This window comes from Ictidomys tridecemlineatus, chromosome 11 (assembly GCF_052094955.1).
Source record: "Ictidomys tridecemlineatus isolate mIctTri1 chromosome 11, mIctTri1.hap1, whole genome shotgun sequence".
Lineage (NCBI taxonomy): Eukaryota > Metazoa > Chordata > Mammalia > Rodentia > Sciuridae > Ictidomys > Ictidomys tridecemlineatus.
This window is the reverse complement of record NC_135487.1, coordinates 7,352,837-7,374,431: the sequence shown is the minus strand read 5'-3', so window position 1 is coordinate 7,374,431 and position 21,595 is coordinate 7,352,837.

Sequence of the window (21,595 nt, the reverse complement as noted above, 5' to 3'; positions counted from 1 at the left end):
TCAGAGCCAGGCCTCAGACAGACTCCACTCTTTCCAAGAAAGCCATCTTTCTGTTCCACCCCTTGCCAACTGTGTGACCTTGGCAAAGTCACTTCACCTTGCTGGGCCCCAGCTGCCTTGTCTATAAAGGGGGGGGGGAGAGTGGAAGTAACTGTCCCATAGTAGTGACTACAAGGAGCTCATAAAGGGTGAAAAAAGAAATCTGTGCAAAAGTAGCATTTAGCACGCTGCAGAGCACATACCAAGCTTTAAATAAATATTACCGCCGTCTTTGCATTATCACCACCTGCTGGTGAGAGCTGACCAAATCATCTCTCCCTTCTTTGCCCCGGTGAGGGGGTTGTGTGCAAATGGAGTCCTCCCACCAGATGGTTGAGCAGCTGAGGATGGAGCATATGGGGAGTGTTGGGAGTGTTTATCTTCAAAAATATGGTAGATTAAGACATTGTCCCAGCACCCAGGAGCAGAATAAATACATGTATAAGTAGGTCCCATTCCAAGCCGCTAACTCTCTGACTCTGGAGGTCCTGACCCCAGCTCCAGCCTCCCCTTCTCCAGGAAGCAGTGTGGGTGTGGGGGGGTGCGCAGAGAGCTCGGATTGAGGGAACTGGGCTTGATTTTTCTACGGGTCTTTTATTAGCTGCATGACCTTGGATGAGTCGTTTCGTTTCTCGGCGGCGATTCCATTTCCTCATCTTCAAAATGAGAGTCCTAAGGACCTCTGCCTCTAATATGCCTGCAATTACCTCTTCAGCAGAAGTGGGCCACATTTATAGGTAACAGTTTGATAATCAGTTCTATATATAGTTGTAATTGTATATCGTTAGAAAGATATATGATAGAAGGATCAATTCTGTTTCGGTGATTTTCAGGGTTGATTGCACTTCATATGACATAATGGATGTAAAAGAGCTCAGGAAACTCGCCCAAGTTCACAGTGAATGAATCTCTGACTTGAGGTCATATAGGAAGTCATCGGAAGAGCTTAGGTTGGCTGTCAGGCGTCCCGGGGCCCGGGCCTGAGCTCCCCTGGAAACCCCCTCTTCCCTGAAGCTCTGTCCGGGAGTTACCTGTGAGCTGATGGAGAAGAGCGCCCACATGGGAGAGAACAGGAGGAGTCTGGGGGAGGGCAATCGAGTCGGGTGGGGAAGGGGTGCTCCAGACAGGGCCTGGGCTTGACAGATGGGAAGCCCCCTCCGCCTGCTCCCCCAGAATCCTGCCAGCAGCCAGGCCCGGCTCTCCTTTCCCAGCCTCACTGCCTCCTCCAAGGAAGCCGGCAGCCTGTGCCAGAGTGAATACAATCCAAGTTATTAATTGCCTGCAACAATTAGCCCCAGCGCCTGGGCCTGCAGACGCCCAGGCTCTGAAAGAGGGAGCCAATTACAGCTTCATCAATATTCACACTGCCGCACAACCCTCTCCCGGCAAGATGGCCCCCGCGCCCCCACCCGTGTTTCCAGGGCCCTTTGCTCTGACCCCAACCTCTGCAGAAAGCCAGCTATGGCTGAGGCCCTAGAGAGTGGAAGTCAATGCAGGTGACGTCGGAGGGGCATTTCACATGGGGACCAGGGCCCTGGTGGGGAGGAGCAGACTCCCGCCCTAGAGCTGGACAGCATGCCCTTAGCCAAGGACTGTCCCCTTGGCTAGGAGGGGGGAAAGTGCAAGCTCCACATCGGGGTGTTGGTAGACCCCAGGGCCCTTATCCCAGGACCGGCTTGAAATTGGGAGGTCAGAAATACCCCTGAAAGGTCTAGCTCTCCTCCCAGCTCAGTCACACACTGGCTTTGTGGCTTTGGGGACTTTGCTTCCTGTCTCTGGGCTTCTTTCCTTACCTGTAAACGGGGGGAAGACGCAGGGAGGGGCCTCTGCGGGCCTGGGGTGCGCGGGACAGAGCGGCTGGAGTGGAAGTCCCAGGACCCTCGGGAAGCGCGGTGACGGGGAGTGAGGGAGAGGGGCAGGGGGGACCTGGAGGCCGGCCCCGGTTTTGCTGGGACTTATTCTGTGGTCTTGGTGTCCTTCCATCTCTGGCCCGTTGCTCCTACTGCCAGGTGAGGACATGAGGCAAGGTCCCCTGGCTGCCACCTCCCAGGACAGCGTGGGAGGGCAGAATGAGCTGAGGCGGCAGCGGCGGCTGTGGGGAACACGGAAGCCCCAGGTCTCCGAGGGTCCAGTGGCAGCGGCAGCACACGTGACGGAAGGTGCAGAAGGCGTGGAGACCCTGGAGAAGTGCCCAGGCCAAAGCCGTGACCCAACGGGAAAGAGGCGCAGGCTCTGCCTAGGACGAAACCCAGTCCTCTCCTGGCCAGAGCGACTGGGGGGCGGGTGGAAGTCCCTCCATGGGCCTTGTCCTTGGGCCTTTTCAGGACCGTGGACGGGAGCCGAGCTGCCCTGGTTGAGGGGAGCCCGGTGAGGGCCTGAGTGGAAACCTTGGGGCTCGGGGTAAGCAGGGCCAGGGTCAAGGACCACTCAGCCACACCTGGCTCTCGAGCGCCCAGGTGGCTTCCCGCGGGTGGAGGGTAGGGGTCTTCACACAGCCTCTGCCCAGCCTCCCCGGGGATTCCGCGGGCTCCTGGGCGCCTGCCTCTCCGTTCTCCATGACTCAGCAGAGACTCCCAGCCCCACCCTCCCCGGGCCTTGGTCTCTCTGGCCTCAGCTTCTGGGCACAGTTGGTCATCGTCCCCCAGCCAGCCAGGCTGGACTTCCGGCGCCAGGAACCGGGTCAGCTGTAACCCTGGCCACCAGGCCCCACTGGGCTTCCTCAGTGACAGCAAGAAATAGCTCCTCTGGCATTTCCCCAGGAAGGAATCTGGGCTCTGATGGCCGCCCCAGAGCCAGCTCCTGTCCTGCACGTCTCCGTGGGCAGGGCCAAGAACGCACGGTGCCAAAAGTGCAGTGGCCGGGCCTCTGGACGCGAATGTGGGCTGGACGGCAGGTCGTTGTGTCCTGGCAGCTACAGGGCCTTCTGGGCAGAGGGATGCTCCTTAGGACATGAGCCGCAGGAACAGCTAGTGGCCGCCATTTACTGCCTGCCAGGCTCTCAGCATGCCCGACTCCAATCACCAACCACCCCCGAGGACGGTCCTCTTGTCACCCTCATTTACAGACGAGGACGTTGAGGCTCTGAGAATAGTAAGCTGCTGTAGGTCACCCAGTAGGTGAACACTGGGGACCCGGGCCCAGGCAAGTACCACTTGACCTTCCCATTTTACAGATGGGAAAATGGGGGTCCGAGAGGTTAAGGGACTTGGTGACGGTCACAGAAACAGGGATGGAGAGGATGTGAACCAAGGTCTGACCCTCTACCTCTCCCTGGTGGTTGAGGTCCCTGTTGCGGACCACTGTCAGTGCTCCTGAGCGTGACACGGGGCCTCATCCGAGGTCAAGCACGACTCAACTCGTCCCCCTGTTGGTGGTCAGCGGGGTCACTCCCAGGGGAAACAGTCCAAGGCGGAGCTCACATTCCATTTGGGGGTGGCCTCTCTCAGAGGAGGTCCTTACTCAGAAACCAGAGGACCCATGCTGCAGAAGGCAGCCACTTCCCGGACCCAGGAGGACAGGGTCAAGGTCACTTCGAGGACAGGACGCAGGGGCCAGGCTGATGGCTGCAGTCACACCACGGGGTTGGCGCCACCTAACACCGCTGCCTGGTCATCTTCTGGCCTCTCTCCTCACAAAAGGGGAGACTGGGACCCAGGGCAGGTGGCCACAGTGGTGTGGTCACCTCCGGGCAGCACTGTCCTCTCGGCCACCTTGCCAAGCCTTTGTGTCCTTCTCGGCATTTCTGGGTCCTCATTTTGCAGCTGGGCACATTGGGGACAGCTGTTCTTGCTGACGACCAAGGCCACACCTGGCAGATGTGTGAGCAGGACACAGAGGGAATGCATAAGAGACCCAGTGGCCACCCGGCAGCGCCCCGGCCAGCTCGGTGGGCTGTGCCTAGGCACCCGGGCGGGGGGCGTGTCCCTGCCCCCCTTGCTCCAGCTCCTCTCCCCGTCTGTCCCCCGGGCGCCCTGCCTTCCCGCCCCTACACTTCTCCTTCCCTTGAGAATGACCACAGGGAGCATTGATTGAGCACCAACTGTGGAGCCGAGCCGCATGCACCAAAGGCTCCTCTCCTTACTCCACAGCAGCCCGGAGCCCCATCTCCCCTGTGTGGACGAGAAAGAGCAGTTCAGAGTCAGGCGCATCCGGCCCTGCTGGCTCCAGTCCCACCCTCCTGTCCTTTGGCCACGCTGGCTCCAGTTCCACCCTCCTGTCCTTTGCTCTGCTGGACTGACAGGCAGCAGGGGCACTTCCCAATGTCAGTGACACTGAGTGACTCTGCTTCAGCTTGGCTGGCAGGTCTGGAGGCTGGGAGGTCTGGAGGCTGAGAGGTCTGGAGGCTGGCAGGTCTGGAGGCTGGGAGGTCTGGAGGCTGGGAGATCTGGAGGCTGGGAGATCTGGAGGCTGGGAGATCTGGAGGCTGAGAGGTCTGGAGGCTGGCAGGTCTGGAGGCTGGCAGGTCTGGAGGCTGAGAGGTCTGGAGGCTGGCCTGAGCCCTGCTGACTGTGAGCTGGTCACTGGGCTCTGCGTGTCCTATGAGGGGCCAAGACCACCCTGGGATGTCCCTCTTATGGCTATGGTAGGAGGTCAAGAGGGCAAAAGTGACCAGACTAACATCTCAGATCTGTCGCCTGGCTCCCACCCGTCGGCCAGGCCCAGAGTCCAGGGGTGAGGACGTGGGCTCCGCCCAGTGTGGCGCTCGGCAGGGGGTAAGTGTACTGGACTGTCCCCAAGAGTACGGAACCGAGATCCAGAACTCAGTCTCTCATGCTGCGTTGATGCCTCCGTCTTTCCTCTTGTAGGTTCTGATGGGCCACTGAGTGTCCCCAAGGCCACCAGACAAGTCCCTCGGCCTGTTTGCTTGCTGGCAGTGCCTATGCACCAAGTCTTTAGCTCACTCTCGACCTCCACACCAGAAACAGCCGTGCTGACCGCCAGGAGACCACAGGGAAGCCCAGGTTCCAGGGGGCCACAGTGGGGGTCCCTCTAGGCCCTGAGTCCGCTCCTCAGAGCATCCTGGAGTCTGAGTGGGACGTACTCTGACCTTCCTGCGCCTGACCCCCACGCGCTTGACAGCAGCCCCAGTTCCCAGTGAAGAGCTGCCCTGCCCTTTCCAGCCACTGGGTTTGGAAGGGGGATGCTCATCAGGCCTCAGCCCCCGAGGGTCTCGTCACCCCCTTGGTCACAGTGGTGGGTTCAGGGATGACTTCATACCAAACCTGGGCCAAGTGAGAATTCAGTCCTAAGATTTTTGTCAACTTGCAGGGAAAGAGACTCTGTTTTTCCTGCAGGACTTGAACATGAGGGATACAGGCTTTGTGTTACCAGGAACAATCAAGCCACAACATTAGTTTCAAGAATAAAGTCACCATGAACTGAAGGACAGAGAAACACAGCTTGAGCTCCTGGGTCAAGCTGTGCCTGAAGTCCTAGTGCTAGTTTGGAACTTTCCTATGGCTACGAGGCAAGGACAAAGCTTTCCGTCACCTGCAACTGAGAAATCCTATAACCCTAACATGTTCTATAATCCTATAATCCTAGAACCCAGGATGCTTAGGACTATTAGTTTGTTGTACATCAGAGTTGAAATCCTTAACAATTAAGTCTGTTTCAGGGAATGTAGGAGGGTCCCGAATCCATGGGTGAGGAGAGGGACAAGAGTCAACATTCCTGTGTGTACCCCGACTGGTGCCGGCTCCTCTGTGGGTCACATAACCCCAGGTTCTTGGCCTCAGCTATGGCGCTAACTTGTGGCTCGTCACGGTTGTGTCTCTAGTTGGTCCCTTCCATCCTCTCGTCCACCCAGTTGGGGTCTCAGCTGGCCTGGGACGGTCCAGACAGCGTTGCTGCGAGTGGCTGCTGGAGGAGGTGGGCAGCCCCCCAAGGGCTACTCTGAACCCGCACAGAAGGCCGCCCCAGACTGGACTCCTGGGAGCCTGCCCCGGGTCCAGCCGCATCATCACCGGCCCTCGCTGGCTGACCTCTCAGCGTGGAGAGGGCCGAAGCTCCCACCTGACCCTGGCTTCCCACCTGCACAGACGGTCCTCCACGGTGCCAAGGCCCGACCTGGCTCCCGGGCCTCTTGCGCCTGCCAAGGATCTGCTCCCTCCCGCCCGTGGCCCCGCGGCCCTGATGGGCCTCAGCTCTGGGTCCAGCTGGCTTCTGGCCTTGCCCACTCATCCCCGGAAGGCGGAGGGTACCTGCTCCTGGGGACAACAGACTTCAGTCCTGGTTCCACTTTCTCCAGCAATGGGCTGCTCTACATGGCCAACGAACTTGGCCTGCGCGTGTCCATCTGAACCCTGGAGCCCTCCCCAGTGGCGCTGTCTACACTCGTGTGAAACAGCCTCACGCTCTACAGGCAAAGACCCCAAGGCTCAAGAAGTCCCGGGTCCATTCCTCCCAGAGCGTTCTTCTAGCAAACACCAGCCCAGCACCTGGTGACTTCCAGGCTCTGCACTGGGCTCTGGGGACACCAGGTTATTAGGGCAAGGTTCCAACCCCCAGGCCACAACGTCGGGACACCAGCCTTGCTCAAGGTCAGAGGGCAAACTATCATCCCCCGCCTGCAGCAGGTGCTCAGTGAAGGCAGGAATTGGCTGAAATGCGTGGGCCACAGGCGGGAGGGATCCTGGGTCAATGACACAGGGTGCTAAGGAGGCACAGGAGACGGGAGACCGAGACGTCAGGGGTCTGCAAACAAAAAGTCCATCCCCTCTGAGCTGTTTGCAAAGACCAGGGTGGAGATGAAGGGCGGGAGCGGGCGGCTGGCGGGCCTGGCTCCTGCCTGCTGGAGCAGCTGGGGGCCTGCAGAGCTGTGCTTGGGCAGTGAACCTGACGCGGTCCCCACAAGCCCCGAGTCAGGCCTAGAGAGGGTGGGAGCCCTCGGTCGGGGAGTGTGCCAGGGACGCTGGCAGAGGGTGGCGGGCTTGCAGAACAGGGACAGATCTTACTCGCCCTCTTGAGGTGTCTTGGAAGATGCTCCGAGCTGGGATACCGCAGCTCCTTCCTGGCCTCTGGGCCTTGCTTCTCAAAGTGTGGTCCGCGGACCAGCAGCCTCCCAACACCAGGGCATCTGTTAAAAATGCAGACTCCCGGCCCCGTCCAGACCTGCCGACTGTGGATCTGCATTTTAACAAGCTGCCCCAGCGCCTCCTTAGAATCAGCTGGGTGGCGGGGGTGTGGAGAACACGGACACCTGGCCCCACCCCCAGAGCTTCTGACTTAATTGGTCTGGGCTGCAGCCCGGGCATTTTTAAAGCCCTTCAGGCGAGTCCAAAGCACAGCCGGGGTTGAGGACCACAGCCTCCACTTTTAGGGAACAAAAGTCATGTGACTCGCCCCAATCCTAGGAGCCCCAGAGGGTGTGGTTGTCTCCATTTTTCAGAAAGGGAAACAGAGGCCTCTTACACCTACCCCAGTGTAGAGCAGCAGTTCCCAAAGCGAGGGGCCCAGACCAACCGCGGCAGCCCTGGAGCTTATCAGAAATTGACACGTCTGAACGGGGCCAAAGACCGTCTGTCCCTTCACAGTCCCTCACGCCTCCACCTCTGCAGAGCCAGCGCCCTCTGCCTGACTGTGCATCTGCCTCCTCCTGCCCAGGTGCAGCCTCTCCATGAACAGCCCCAGGGCCTCCAAACAGGGCCTCCTGAGCTGCCCTGGGGTGGGGAGCACTTCCTGCTGCATTATGCATCTCCTTGTCATCTGCCTCCCCCAACAGATGGAATCTGGAGATCAGGGCCACCAGGGGCCACCAAGGGCACCGCCTCTGAGCGGAGCAGATGGGTGTTCAAGGCCCACGGGACTGAACTCAGGGCCTGAACGCCCGGTGTCATGGCCACGGTCTCCTCCTGGGCTCCAGCACCCTCTGCTCCTCGGGAGCAGCCCATTGCCAAGCTTCCCTCTTGTCAATCTGCAGCTCTGGAGTGGACTGAGAGGTGCCGGGTCTGGGAGCTGCAGGGAGCCGGCACAGTAGGTCTAGACTGGCTCCTTCTCAGGGAAGTAGCAGGGAGGAGCGGGGGACGCACTGTGGCCACCAGCAAGGAGCTGAGAGGTGCAGCCAATGACCCCAGAGGGCCGGGCCGTCAGCACCAGGGACGTATTGTGCTCAGTGTCAGGTCAAGTTTAAGGACATGCAGAGGTCGCCCTCTCTCCGCTCTTCCATTGGCCATGATTCAGTCCAGCTGGGAGGGAGGGTGAGGTCCACTGGGTCAACATGTACACCTACTGTGCACCCAACCACACTTCCCGTCCTGACACACACATCAGGCATCAGGTGCTGTTCTGTGATTGACAAGAGCATCTATGGAGCACCTACTATGTGCAGGTCCCTGTGAGAGGGGATGTATTGCAAACTCCCTAAGCCTGAGATAGAAGGTGGCCTGAGCACCTACTATGTGCAGCCCCAGCATGTTGTGTATTGACCCCAGGAGAGGAGAATGTGGACGGAGTGCAATCAGTGTACTGAACCCCGGGCCTCACAGGAGCCTCAGGAAACCATCCTGTCACACAGCCCATGGCCAGGACAGCGCTGGGAGCGTCTCCTGACCTCGGCTGCTCCGCCCCCCCAATCTGCATGCGGCGTTTCCCATGATGCTGTCCCTCCCTTTTCCCACACAGTAGAACAGATTGCGAGGGAAGCAGAATCCCTGGATCGAGAGCCGTGCAAAAGGCTGTTTATCTGCAGTTTCCTTCAGTAAAGAAAATAGTCAAAATTTAAGTGAGTTAAATGGGAAGGAAACGAAGTCGGGCCCATACCCCATGGAGGATGGTGTTGAGCACCAGGGGAGGAGGGAAACAGGGGTGCTGTGGCCACCATCCACTGCCTGCTGTCACCATCCACTGCCTGCTGTCACCATCCACTGACTGCTGGCTTTTTGGACCTGCTACCTAGGCAAGCCTGGCAAGATCTTCCCCGTCAGACAGGAATGAGAGGCCAGAGACCTCAAGTAACTGGGCCAAGGTCACCCAGCTGAGGTGTGGCAGTGTGGAGCTGAAACCAGAGAATCTGACCCCAGAGTCAAGCTTTCCTCTGTCTGGGGAAGAAATTCAGCCCCTCCCCAGGGGCCCCACTGGATGGCTGCTCCGGAGTGGCCGGGAAGGCCCCGGGGCCCAGACAGAAGTGCCTGAGATCACACCACTGAGGGGCAGCAGAACCAGGCTTAGGGCCTACACCTGGGTAGGGGGCCCTGCCTGCTGCGGGTGGGCTCTGCCAGAGATGTGCGGGCAGCTCCAGGGGTCCCGGTCCTCACGGCCCAGGAGATGACAGCTCAGCAGTCAGATGATGGGCCCAGCATGGTCATGTGCAAGCCACCACCTCCTCCGTCCCGGGCGCCTCTTGGGCCTGCCCTCCCAGGCCACTGATGCTCAGGGCCACTTCTTGGGCCCTGGAGTCCAGGCTCCCAGGGGCTAGGAGGCTTTCTCTGCCACTCAGCTGCAAGGCTGGGACAAGTTGCTGAACCTCTCGGAGCCCCGTTTGTTTATCTGCAAAGGGGTTCACAATAGCACCCACCTCATAGGGTTTGGGGGATGAAACGGGTTGACCCAGGAAAGGGCTTAGGACAGCGCCTGGCTTAGGGCGTCGACAGGGAAAGTGCTCAGAACCCTTTGCTCGGTAACGCCCTGGTCAGGGGGAGACAGAGGAGACAGGCCGGGGGCTCAGAGCTCAGCACCTGCAGGAGCGGGAAGCGGCTCAGCCCGCAGGCCTCGCTGCAGTGCCATGAGCTCGGGGGCGTCCTTGAGTCTGGAGGCAGAGGCCACCGAAGGCTCTGGGCGGGAGCGGCTGAGCTTCACTGCGATGGACCAGGGCTCATTCATCAACCAAATGACCCCCAGGGCAGGTGGAGGGCAGGGGAAAGGGGCAGAAGGTAGAGGCCCAGGGAGAAGGAAAAGCATTGTCCACCTGAGGACCTGCAAGTGGCCAGGATGGCCAGACCTCAGCTCTGTGACGGGTGGTGACGTGGGATTGCAGGCCTCCACGGGTTGAGATGTGTCCCCCCAGAAAGAGATGTCAACGTCCTAGCTCCTGGCGCCCGTGAACGTGACCTCACCTGGGAGCAGGATTGTTGCAGATGTACTTGGGTAAGGTGAGGTCATACTGAGCAGGGTGGCCCTTAGCCCAGTGTGACCGGTGTCCTGAGAAGAGGAGAGGGAGGGTCGGGGAGGACGTGGACACTCAGGGAGCAGGCCACACGAGGACAGAGGCCATGTCGTCTTGGGACACGGCGATGCTGGCCGCCACGTGCTTTCCCGGGAGCCTTCAGACGGAGCTGGGTGCTGCTGACCCTGGGAGTTTGTGCTTGGGCTTCTAGAACTAGAGAGAATAAATTTCTCCATCTGAGCCACCCAGTTTGTGGCCTCTGTCAACCGGCCCAGGAAGATGATGTACTCAGACTCCTGGCTCTGAGGTCAGGAAGGGCCTGGGCACAGCTGCTTCTCCAAGGTCCCCACGCGGCCCAGTGCCTAGTGGCACCTCAGGGACACCTGGCACTGCTACCTGCCTGGGACCCCCTCTGCCTCCCCTGCTGTGCTACTTCCTGCTGGGCCGGCTGCAGTGGCCGCTGCGGGGCCCTAGTCACAGCCTTGCTGTGGTTCTGCGGAGATATACAGCGGGCCTTGGGCTGGTGACAGGCCAGGCTGCACCAGCATGAATCACGTTTATCACAAACAGGAAACAAAGGGAAGAAGGGAACCGAGCTCAGGAAGGGGGAGGTGGCTGTGGGGGTGGGGCACCGTGGGGACAAGGGGCCAGCTGAGGCCTGCCCACCAGGGGACCATTCATTTCCTTATGTTTGCTCCAGGACCAGACAGCCCTGCGCTCCGCGAGGTTATCTACGCACCTCAGCTGCGAGGTGCGCCACGTGCCAGCTCCTGGGACGCACCAGGAGGGGGCCGTTGCTTCTGGCCCGTCCACTCTGCCAGTGAAGACCTGGCTTCAGAGCTGTCCAGGGGGGAGTTGCCTTACATCCTGCCTGGTAATGAGGTGCTGCGGGCCTGGGCCCAGGGCCAGGAACTGCCCTGGCCACCTGCCCTGGCCACGTCACGCCGCCCGGACCAGCCTGGCCCGAGGAGCCAGGGAGAGGCGCTGGTGTGGGTGCCAGAGGCGGGGGCTGGCGGAGGACCAGGGTGGGCCTCGTGGAGACAAGGGAGCAGAGCTTCTTGAGGGCCACCGTGTCCCCAGCAGGGTGCTTGGAGTGTGGCTGGTCTGTAACAAGAGGCATTGCTGTCCTGGGGCTGCCGCCACAATGACCGCCCAAGGAAAGGGCTCTGTCACCTGCCGTAGCTCAAGGTGTTGACAGGACCAGTTCCTTCCGGAGGCCCAGGAGGGTCTGCTCAGGCCTCGCTCCTGCTCCTGCTCCCGGTGCCGGCGGCTCTCGGTGTTCCCAGCCTGTGGACGCATTCCTGTCCCCTCCCCTCTTGGCTTTCCTTGTGCCCGTGTCCACAGTTCCCTCCTGGAAGGACAGGCTGTTGGTCTGAGGTCCACCCTTGTCCAGGGTGACCTGTCTTCAGCTGATTGCACCTGCAGAGACCCTGTTTCCAAACAGGCCCGTTCCCAGGCACAGGGGCTCTGGGGGCTCCCTCAGGTCTTTCCAGGACGGGGGACACAAGTCACCCCCAGTCAGCAGTTCATCATCATCTCCTCTGGCCTCGGTGCCCAGTGGTCTGCTGGGAGCCTCGTGACCTCCTATGGCATCTTCAGAGTGGAGAGGTAGCCATTGTGCCTTCCCCCGTTTTATTGATGAGAACAAAGAGGCTCAGCAACTTGTAGATAAAACGCAACAGGTCAAACGCCCAAGCCAGACCCGGGAGGACGCCACAGTGAGCCACACTCGGTGCCATGTCACAGCAGCAGCTCAGGGCACAGGGCGTGGGGATCTGGGGCACCAGGAGCACTCAGCAGGGGCAGGAGATTCAGAAGGCCAGGCCAGGGGACTTCCTGGGGCAGGTGATGCAGGAACAGAGAGTTATGTCTGATTCCCAGGCCTGGCTCCCGACCTGGCGTTTCTCCTGAATGGACGTGCCAGAGGGAGCTCAGAGTCCCCGGAGCACTGCCACCCACCTCTTCCTCTAGCCCCAGGGGAGGGGAGACCTGCCAGTTGTCACTGGAGGCAGGGCCTGGATGGTCACAGGGAGAGGTGATCCTCACCAGGGAAGGGGTAGCCCATCCCAGCTCTTGTCCCCACCCCACATGCCCATGTCCTCACCCGCTGGGCAGGCCCTCCATCTCTCACCCCCTGATATTTAAGAAAATTAAGGTCAGGCCTGGCCGCTAAATATTTGTCTAAGCTGAATAGAAATCGGTGCCAAAGAGGAAGGCCTTCCATTTTTATTAGCAAATAAATTGTCTGAAGGAGAGTGGGCTGGGGAGAGGCAGGCGGGCCGGCACACAGTTATTTGGAGCAGAAAGTGCCTCCCAAAGTCTGGCAGGCAGTCCGAGGTCCTCTCTTCTAGAAGTTCAGCTCCTTCCCCTGGGGCCGATGGCCTGAGCCTGGGGGCCGATCCCTGGAGGGGTCTCCTCACCTGGATGCAGTGGAACAGAGGAGCCCCGCCTGTGGGCTCCAGGGGACCTAGTCAGCATGCAGCACCCCAGGCAGCCCAAGTCTCCGCCTCCCTGAGCTCAGGGTCCTCCCTGTGAGATGGGACGGGTCCAGCACTACTTCCCGGGAGGTGTGTGTGTGGGGGGGGCATGAGCACAGAGGGAGGGGCTGGCTGCTGCTGCCCCATCCACGGGGGGCGTCTGCAGAAGAGTCTGTTGGCCAAATGATGGTCCCCAAAGATGTCCATGTCCTAATGGCTGGAACCTGGAAATGTGGTCCTTTACAGGGGGGCAGGCCAAGGTGGCAGATGGATCAAAGTTGCTGGTGGGTTGACCTTTCGAGGTCAGAAAGGAAAAAGGGTCCACATCCCATGGGAGACAGAAGGCCCCCCCTTGCTGGCTTGGAACATGAAAGGGGCTACAAGACATGCAGGTGGCCTCTGGGAAAAGAACAGAGAGGCTCTGCCCTGGAGACTCCAGCTGCACAGCCCTGCCCGAGAATTGCCAGCCCAGCGAGGCCCCGTTCTGGCTCCGACCTCCAGAGCCGTCAGGTAATAAATACACTCGTGTTCTTTTAAGCCGCTAAGCCTACGGCAATTAGCTGCCACAGTCAGAGACCTAACGTGGCACCCAGTGAGCTATAAACACCATCACAATTTAACGGTCACTCAGGAAAATTAAGAGTAAGGGCCCGGCGCCGTGGCACACGCCTGTCATCCCAGCAGCTCAGGAGGCTGGAGCAGGAGGATCACAGGTTCGAAGCCAGCCTCAGCAGCTTAGTGAGACCCTGTCTCAAAATAAAGAATAAAAAGGGCTGAGGATGTGGCTCAGTGGTTAAGGGCCCCTGGGTTCAATCCCTGGTACCAAAGAAAAGAAAAAAAAAGGGGGAGAAAGTTTGCTAAGTAAATAAACAGAACCCTGTCTAGGCCGCGGGGGTCCTGGATTCCAGTTCCGACCCTGCCCAGCGGGCTGCACTGTGGAGCACAGTGTCCCCGTCCACACACCAGGAACCACCAGGAACGAGGACGACGAGGCTCTCCGGGTCCTTGCCTCCCAGCACTAAAAGTTTTCTAGTCATAATGGTCCCTGCCAAGTTCCAGGTCCCGCCTCCGGCCCCCTCCACACCCCTCCTTCCACCTGCAATCTGCTCCGCGCTCCCAGGCAGGGTCCAGGCTGGGACTGGCAGAGCCCGAGGCCCCGGAGGAGACGGTTAATAAAGGCGGGAGGAGCAGAATCCATGTGTGCTGACATCCCTGTGACAGATTGGCCAGAGCGACAGATTTAATATCCTGCCGTTTTCCTTCCCCAGCCCGGAGGCCGGGATTGATTAAATAAATTAAAGCTCTGTAGCCCGCGATGCTCTGGGTAAGGTCGTCTGGTCTTCCCGCTGTCGCCGTCGGGCTGCGCGGCTGGGCTCGTCCTAGTCCAGGAATGGCACCACCCGGTGGTCCTGAGCAGCCCGCGGAGGGGGGCGTCCCGTGAAGCCTGGGCTTCCCCTTGGTGGGGACCACAGCAGGTGCAGAGAGACCCTGGGCCGGGGGAGCCCGGGGTGGGATGGGGCCGTGGGGAAGGAGAGGGAGAAAACGAGAGCAAGGGTAGCCCTGTCCCCTAGGGAGTGCCGGGTGCAGGGAGGCAGCAGCGTGGCCCGGAGCCTGCTGTGCCCGGTCCCAGGCGAGGTTGGGTGCAGGCAGCACAGAGGGAAAGGGGCCTGCCCAGGGGGACTGGCAAACTGGAGCTGAGCCCCACGTTCCTGCCTCTGGGCCCTCTGAGCTTGCTCCCTGGCATCAACGTTGGGCACACGTTGGCCTCTCCAGCCTGCTCCAGTTCCTCCCAAGACCAGCTCAGGGAAGGAAGGGGCTGAGCCTACAGGATTTGGGTGGGTGGGTAACTCGGGTGTCACAGGCCACGGGGAAGACATCTGAGGCTCTGCCCACGTCCAGGGACCCTGGGTGTGCAAGATCCCCTCCCTGAGGCCACAGCTTCAGTGGGGCCCCTCCTCCGGCCCTGCTGCCCACAGCCTTGGCTTGCAGCCTCTCCGCCCTCTGCAGTGCGGGGTCCAATCACCTTCTGGTCATTTTCCTCCCCCAAAGCTCAAGGTCATCATCTCAGGCGAGGCAGGGGCATGGTCCTGTTTTGTAGATGAAGAAGTTGAGGCTAAACAGGAAGAGTGGCTTGCCCGAGGTTGGGGTTGCAACCCGGAGCCCCAGGCACCTGACCGTGCCCCCTGGCAAAGCTTGTTGCCCATCAGAGGAAGCACAGACGCTGTGAGGGGCTGGGCTGGGGCAGCAGGGCCAGGAGGGCTGGAGATGTGACAATGACATCGACTCTGCACTCAGGAGGAGAATCTGAGCCAGGGGACTCAGGGCCATGCCCAGGGCCTTCCTTCCTTGCTGGGCCAAAAATGCCACCCACTTCCTCCAGTCCACTTGCTGGGCGGTGCAGTGACCAGAGCAGGCTCTGGGGTCAGGTGAGGCAGGGCCTGAGTCCCAGTTTCCCACTGACCACGGGCGTCTGGATGAACCATCAGCGTCTCAGCGCCTCAGCGTCCCCCTCTGTAAAACAGCGGCGATGGGGACCCCGACCTCACGCATAGTGGCCGTTCGGGGCCTTGCATGGGCCAAGCGGAGAGTTGGACTCTGGTTTGCCCCAGAGGCCCTCGAGCCTGGGGAAGAGCACCCACACCAAGTGCACACAGGGCCAGGCCACGGTGAGTGTCCTGCAAACTGATGGGTGGCAGCGCGGACGACATTGTCACCCCTCAGCTGTTTCCTGAGATTCAATTCAATTCATAGATGCTTTCACTCAGAGTTCAGATGTCTGTGGACCTAACACGGCAGCCCTTCCCTTCACCAAGAGGTTTTGGCCAGCAGCCCCCAAACACACCCACGCCGACCACCTCAATCTCCGAGCCTCGGGACCTGGCAGGAAGGCGCTCCGGCTCCTGCGTGGTGCCTGCCCGGGGCTCGCTCTGCCTCCTTCAGCCTGCGAAGCCCTGGCTTGGCCGCCGGGGCCTGGGCCCACTGCAGATCTGCCATTAGACCTCGATTCTCTCTTGCAGTGAAGGAGACGCTGACAGGCAGGTGACAGGCAGGTGACAGGCAGCCAGGTGCTTGGTGAATCCCAAGCTCAATCTCTGGGCTTAGCCGCAGCCCGGCTGCCAGCTCCGTATCGGGGTCTAACCGCAGCCTGCGCCGTTCGTTCTTGCTCCAGTTTAATCCTCCCCGCTCCCTGGGGAATTCTAAGCAGATGACCTGCCAAAGGAGGGATGGGGAAGGAGGGGAAGGAGGGCAGGTCGGGGCTTGCGCAAAGCAGGGATGCAATGGCAGGGGCTGCGTTGTGGTTGGGACCCATGTGACACCTGCAGTGGGCTGGCTTCTGCCCCCAGAGTCAATTTCTTTACCATCCTCTCCGTCAGCCCCTGCCCTACGGTCCACTCACCCACCCCCAACCCGGACCAGCTCTTCCCTACGTGCTTTCTTTTTCTCCAAATGCACCTCCAAAAAATTGTCTTACAAGTGTTCAAGCGGAAACAGCCCATTATCCCCAGCAACAGCAGAGCAATGATACCAGCTCCCGCCCTGGGCACCCCGGGGAGCAGGGCCAGGTGCCAGGGACTTTGGGTGACCATCTCTGTTGATTTTCACAGCCCCCTAGGTGGAGGCGTGAGTTGCTGTCAGTGCATAGAGGAGGAGACAGAGGCTCCGAGAGGAGCATGACTGAGGCGGAGCTGAGGGTTGGCACCCAGGCCCCTAAGTGGACGGGCTCCTTGTCACCTAAGTGGACACTTCTCTTCCACCCCATTCCTCGCCCTTCCCCGTCCCCACTTCCCCAGCCCCCAGCACTCTGCACCTCCAGTGGGTGCCGAGGCTCTGCCCCAGCCTCCGCTTCTCCCTGCCCATCAGTGATTGACAGGGGCTTGCTTGGATGGGGTCGAAGCCATGCTGGCCTGGGGGTGCAGAGCCCCGTCTCTGTGCAACACCATCGCTCCAGAGCTGGGCCACTTGGAGCTCCAGTCGCCCCATCTGTGCCCCCCGGGAAACTCGCACCTCACAGCTTTGGGTCCGAGAAAGACTCCCGTTTCCCTTTGCTCAAAGATGCTGTGTGAGCTGGGAATGGCCTCGGCCCACCCTAAGGGCTGCCAAGAGGCTAAAAATAAAAGCTGTTACTTTGGAAAGCAGAGACTCCTTCCAGGGCAGCCTGAGCTATGGAGGTCAGGGCCTGGGCCTGGCGGGAGCTGGAGGGCCCTCGGAGGGAAGGCAGCGGCCAGCTAGCTGAGAGGACGTGCTAGCAGCAGCTGCAGCAGATGGTCAGGCCATTCCTCCCTCCCTCCTCCTCATTAGAGGAACCAAAGGAGGGCCGCTGCCCAGGGGTAGGGCAGCTCATCCAGCCAGGCGGAGGCTCTGCCCTGCCCAGCGCTCGTTGGCCCTCGTCCTGCAGAGCTGCACCCTGCAGCTGCTAACCAAGTCCAGAAAGTCTGAGGCTGCCGCCAGCCAGGACACAATGGCATCTGGTCCCCTCTTTGCACAGACCAAAGACCACAGAGTAGGGATCAGAGACTCCCCGGGTCTCCCTCAGCTCACACAGCAAATGTGGCAAGAGCCAGCAACACCAGTGCGGTGCCAAACTGACCGTCAAACACTGACATCTCCACACCTTCTTCCCCAGCCCTGGTGGGGTGGGCGGGGTGGACCAAGTGTGGCCTGGGAGGACAGAGAAAGGGCCTCTGTGACATCACTATTTCAAAAACATATTTTCTAATATATATGTGTGTGTCTTTAAAAAAAAATCAAGCAGTACGAAAAATACAGACAGAAAACGTCACTGTCCCCAATGCTGCCCCCTCCTGCTGTCTTGTTTGTGTGGCGAACTGCACATCCCATGACGTTTACCCTTTAACCACTTTTAAGCGTACGATAAGTGCGAGGTATTGAGGACCTCACCATCCCACTGCCCATCTCTGGAGCATTTGCAAGTGCCCCAGCTGGAACGCTGTCCCCTAGACACAGCTCACCCTCCCCCCGCCCCAAGCCCCTTTCTATTTTCTGTCCCTAGGGATCTGGCCACTCTGGGCTCCTCAGATGGGCAGAAATGGGCAGCTCTGTCCCTCAACGGCTCCGCGCCCCCTCAAGGTGGCCGCTCTGCCCAGTTCCTTGGCACCCTCAGCCCTGACCCCCTACTCGGCGGAGTCTCTTGGCCACCACTCCCCGGGGGGCACTTGGAGCTGCCTCCCACCTCCCCCTGGCTTCTGGTGCCTGTGGCCGAGCTGCCATCTTTCCAGCCAGTTGTCCCCGCTAAGGGCACCCTGGGGCCTCCAGCCGGGCTGCTGCTGAGAAGTGCCCACGTGGCGGCTGCCCCTCGCTGTGGGTGGATTTCTTGAGGCAGAATCGCTGGGTCAAAGGGGCTGTGCATTTCTATTCCTGGGAGCTACCTCCGTTGCCCTCACAGAGGTGGCTCTGGGGCACACCCCACCGGGTAGACACTGCTTTGGGAGCAGGTGACACCAAGAGGAGAGGGTCCAGACGCGGGGACTGAGCCAGGCCCAGCTTCTCCCAGCCCGTTAGCTTCTCCCTGGCTTTGTAGGGGTGGGGGTGACCCTGCGCCCCCATTCCTCTCAGACTCTGGTCCCCAAGCCAGAGGGCCGGGCGGGCGGGAGCCCTGGCCCCTGCCGTCGGCCCCTTGGGTCTCTCTGTCCCCTGCTGCAGGCCTGCAGGCCCAGTGCCCGCGTCTGCCGGGAGCCCGCGGCTGAGTTAGGGCCTCATCCGTTCCTCCAGCCGACTGGACCAAGGGTGCTTATCTTGGGCCTTTCTTTTCTGGAGATAAACTGAGAAAATCCACAGTCTGAGGTTCTCCAGGGCCGGCAGGGAGCAGAGAACCGCAGGCCTGGAGGGGGGCCGGGGGCCTGGGGCCTCGTGGGGAGGCCGTGGGGGGCTGCGTGCTCTATGGGCCTCAGGGCCAGAAGGGAAAGGGTCCAGTCCACTTGCTCTGCTTCCAGTAAAGTGTCCTCGGCCAGCGCGTGGTCCCTCGGGAGAGGAACAGGCACAGAGCAGCCCAGCCGCTCCGCCCCTCGGCCCTCACTGGGTGCCCGCGCCACAGCTGTCTTTTCTCACTTAACTCTACGCCCCAGGAGTGACCCCATTTGTGGAGAAGGAGAGGAAGTCCAGCCAGGCCGCTCACCAAGGCCACAGAGCTGATGCCAGGCAAGGCTGGGACTCCAACCTGGCCCCGGGCCCCGGATCTCAGCCCTCGGCCCCAGATCTCAGGCCTCATCCTGGGAGGAGAACACCAGCTTTGAGAAGGAACCCTGGGCTCTGTGGTTGTCTCCTTCTCCCTGCCTCCCCACCCGGACTCCTCAAGGCCAAACCTGGCCGTAGCTGGGGCTGGCCATAGCTGGGGCTGGACGTGTGCAGACTCCTTCTGCCCAGGTCTCCCTGACATCCCAGCCCGAGCCCCAGTTGTGCAGACATGGAACTGGCTGAGTCTAGTGAGCAAGGCAGAAGGCTCCTCAGCCAGTGCAATCCAGCAATCCAGCAGGAGCTTGGGCATCACAGAAGCTTCCGGAAACCGGTCTCTGGGAAGCCATTGACTTCCTCTGCCACCCATATGCCTAGCTCTGTCCTTTGCCCCCGACCTCATAACTCCTACACAAATCCGTTCTCTTTTCCCCAGATAAGTGCAGAGTGCAAAATGCCAATTTCCCTCTTGGGAGTTTCTCCCAAGTGGGTGGGCGGTGGCGTCTCCCGTAGCTGGGCCAAAGGGTCAAAGTTCAGAGACTGCTGGAAACTTCCAGAGTGAGTCAGGGGCCCCAGTCCTCATGGGGGGAAGTCACAGGAGCAAGATCCCTAATCACGGAAACAGTTGGAGGACACCACGGAGGTCACTGGCCCCCAGCCCCCTGGACGGGCTGCCTGCGTGGCCTGCTCTGGAGCCGCCTGTCTCAGCCCCATAAGCCACAGGCCCCAGGCCTCTGCCTGACTCCTCTTCCCTGGCCCTAATCCTGCAGCCTTTCAGGATTCATTGCTGACAATAATTAGGTCTCACAAGGATAAAACTTAAATGAGTCCGAACCCTTCGGGGACAGTATTAGCACGCTAACTCTGTTTGTGGTTTAAATATTAATGTCAGAGTGTAATTACTACCCCTTCTGTCGAAGGCAGTGGTTTGGAAACAGTTTCAGCCCAGCAAATGGGATCCATCCATCCTGGATGGCAATGTACATAGGGGAGGATTTGGCATCCTGGAGAGTTCTGGAGCTTTTAGAACTCAGGGCGTTGAGAGCGATGATTGCAAACACAGCCTGTGGGCCCAATCTGGCCTGCACGCCTATTTGAAAATGTCGGTCTACAACACGTTTAAAATAATGCGAGCGCACACCCAGATCTATCACTCTCATGAGCCCTGAGGAAACTCGGCCGACTGCACCACAATCCCACACGGTCACCAGGCGCTGGTCAGTGGTGGCGGTGTCTTGGGACAGGCATTCACTGCATTAGCTGCGGTCCTTGCCTTTACCCATCCAGCCACACCCGGCCACTTGGCCCATTTTCTTAATGCACCCGGGGCCTCAGGCGGCTGGGCTTGCAGCTCCTGTTTTAGAATTTGGAAAGAAATGGAGAAGCGTGGAACTGCGGAGCCGAGACTCGGGAGCTCCTGAGGGTTCTAGCTGGTTCCCCAGGAGCACACCTGGGGAAGGGGACGCTTCTACTGTCCCCTTTCCTGCCCCATACTGACTCCTCAGTGGGGATCATGGCTGACACCAAAACCCCATTTGGTCCAGATATAAAGCCCCACCTCCAGGGGCCCCCAGGAGAAAGGGGGTGGGTCTGGGGGCTCTTCTCCTCCTGGTTTGTATCGCCCCAAGGCCCCCACCCCCAGCTTGGAGAGAGAGACACGGTCTCAGTCTGGGCAGCTGCTGCATGACCCTGGACAGGTCTGTGGCCATCTGAACTTCTGCCCCTCTGACCGCCACATCGGCTTGAGTCTGTCTCTCCATCTCCCTCAGGGCTCAGCAGCCGCCCAGAAGTCCCACAGAGAGGGGTTCCCTCCGTGTGCCCCTAAGAGGGACCCTGCAGCGTCCGTGAGGTCTGCCAGCTACAGAAGGGGCTTGGTTTGAGGACAGCAGAGAAAACCTGTGGGAGGAGGCCATGAAGCAAGTCCACATCTCTTCTTAGCGGCCAGGTGAGCCCGGGCAGGTCCCCTGACCATGATGGGTGAGCCTGGTCTCCTGGTCGGAGAAGAGGGGAGTGAACCAAGTTTCCGGGCTGCAGAAGGAGGACATGGGGCCCGCGCCCCACACTCGGCTCAGGGGGGGCGGGCAGCACCCGCCAAACGGAAGTCAGAATAAAGACCCTGCAGGAACCAGAGACCCCCTGGGTGGAGAGGAGAAGGACTGGGGTGGGGGGGGTTGGTAAGGAGTGGGCCCCGCAGGGCAGCCCAGGGGCCAGGGGCCAGGGGCCAGGACAGCGCTGGGTTCCCTGAACAAGCCCAAAGGAATCGGGTCACAGGGAGACCCTCAGTTGTTATCAGGGACGGAAACGCACCTAGCCTCACCTGTGCAAAAGGGAGATTCATTACACAGTTTCAGGGATGGGAGCGGGGCAGGGACCCGGTGGCAGGTGGCAGGTTGATGGCCGCCCGGAGTCCTGTCTTTTCCGTGCCAACGCTCTCTCTGCCCTCCTCTTCCCTGTCTGCGCCCCTCCCTGGCTCCCTCGCCCCTAGTGCTTTCCCTTCCTCTCTCACTGTCCCAGAATCCCCCTCTGTGTCCATTCCTCTGTCCCTCACTCTCCCCGTGGCTCTCTCCATCCTTGATTGTCTCTGTCCCCCTCCCTCTGTGTCCCTCCATCCCTTCAGCCCTTAGGACGCTTCTGCTGTCACGGGGACCTCCTCCTTTTCTCTGAACACCACTTTGCCTTCGTCCCTTGAAAAGGGCCAGATGTGTCCCAAGAGTCCCAGCTTCGCCATGTCACAGCCAAACGTCTGCCATCCAGAGGCTGAGCAGTCACCGGGGCCCAGCTCCACACT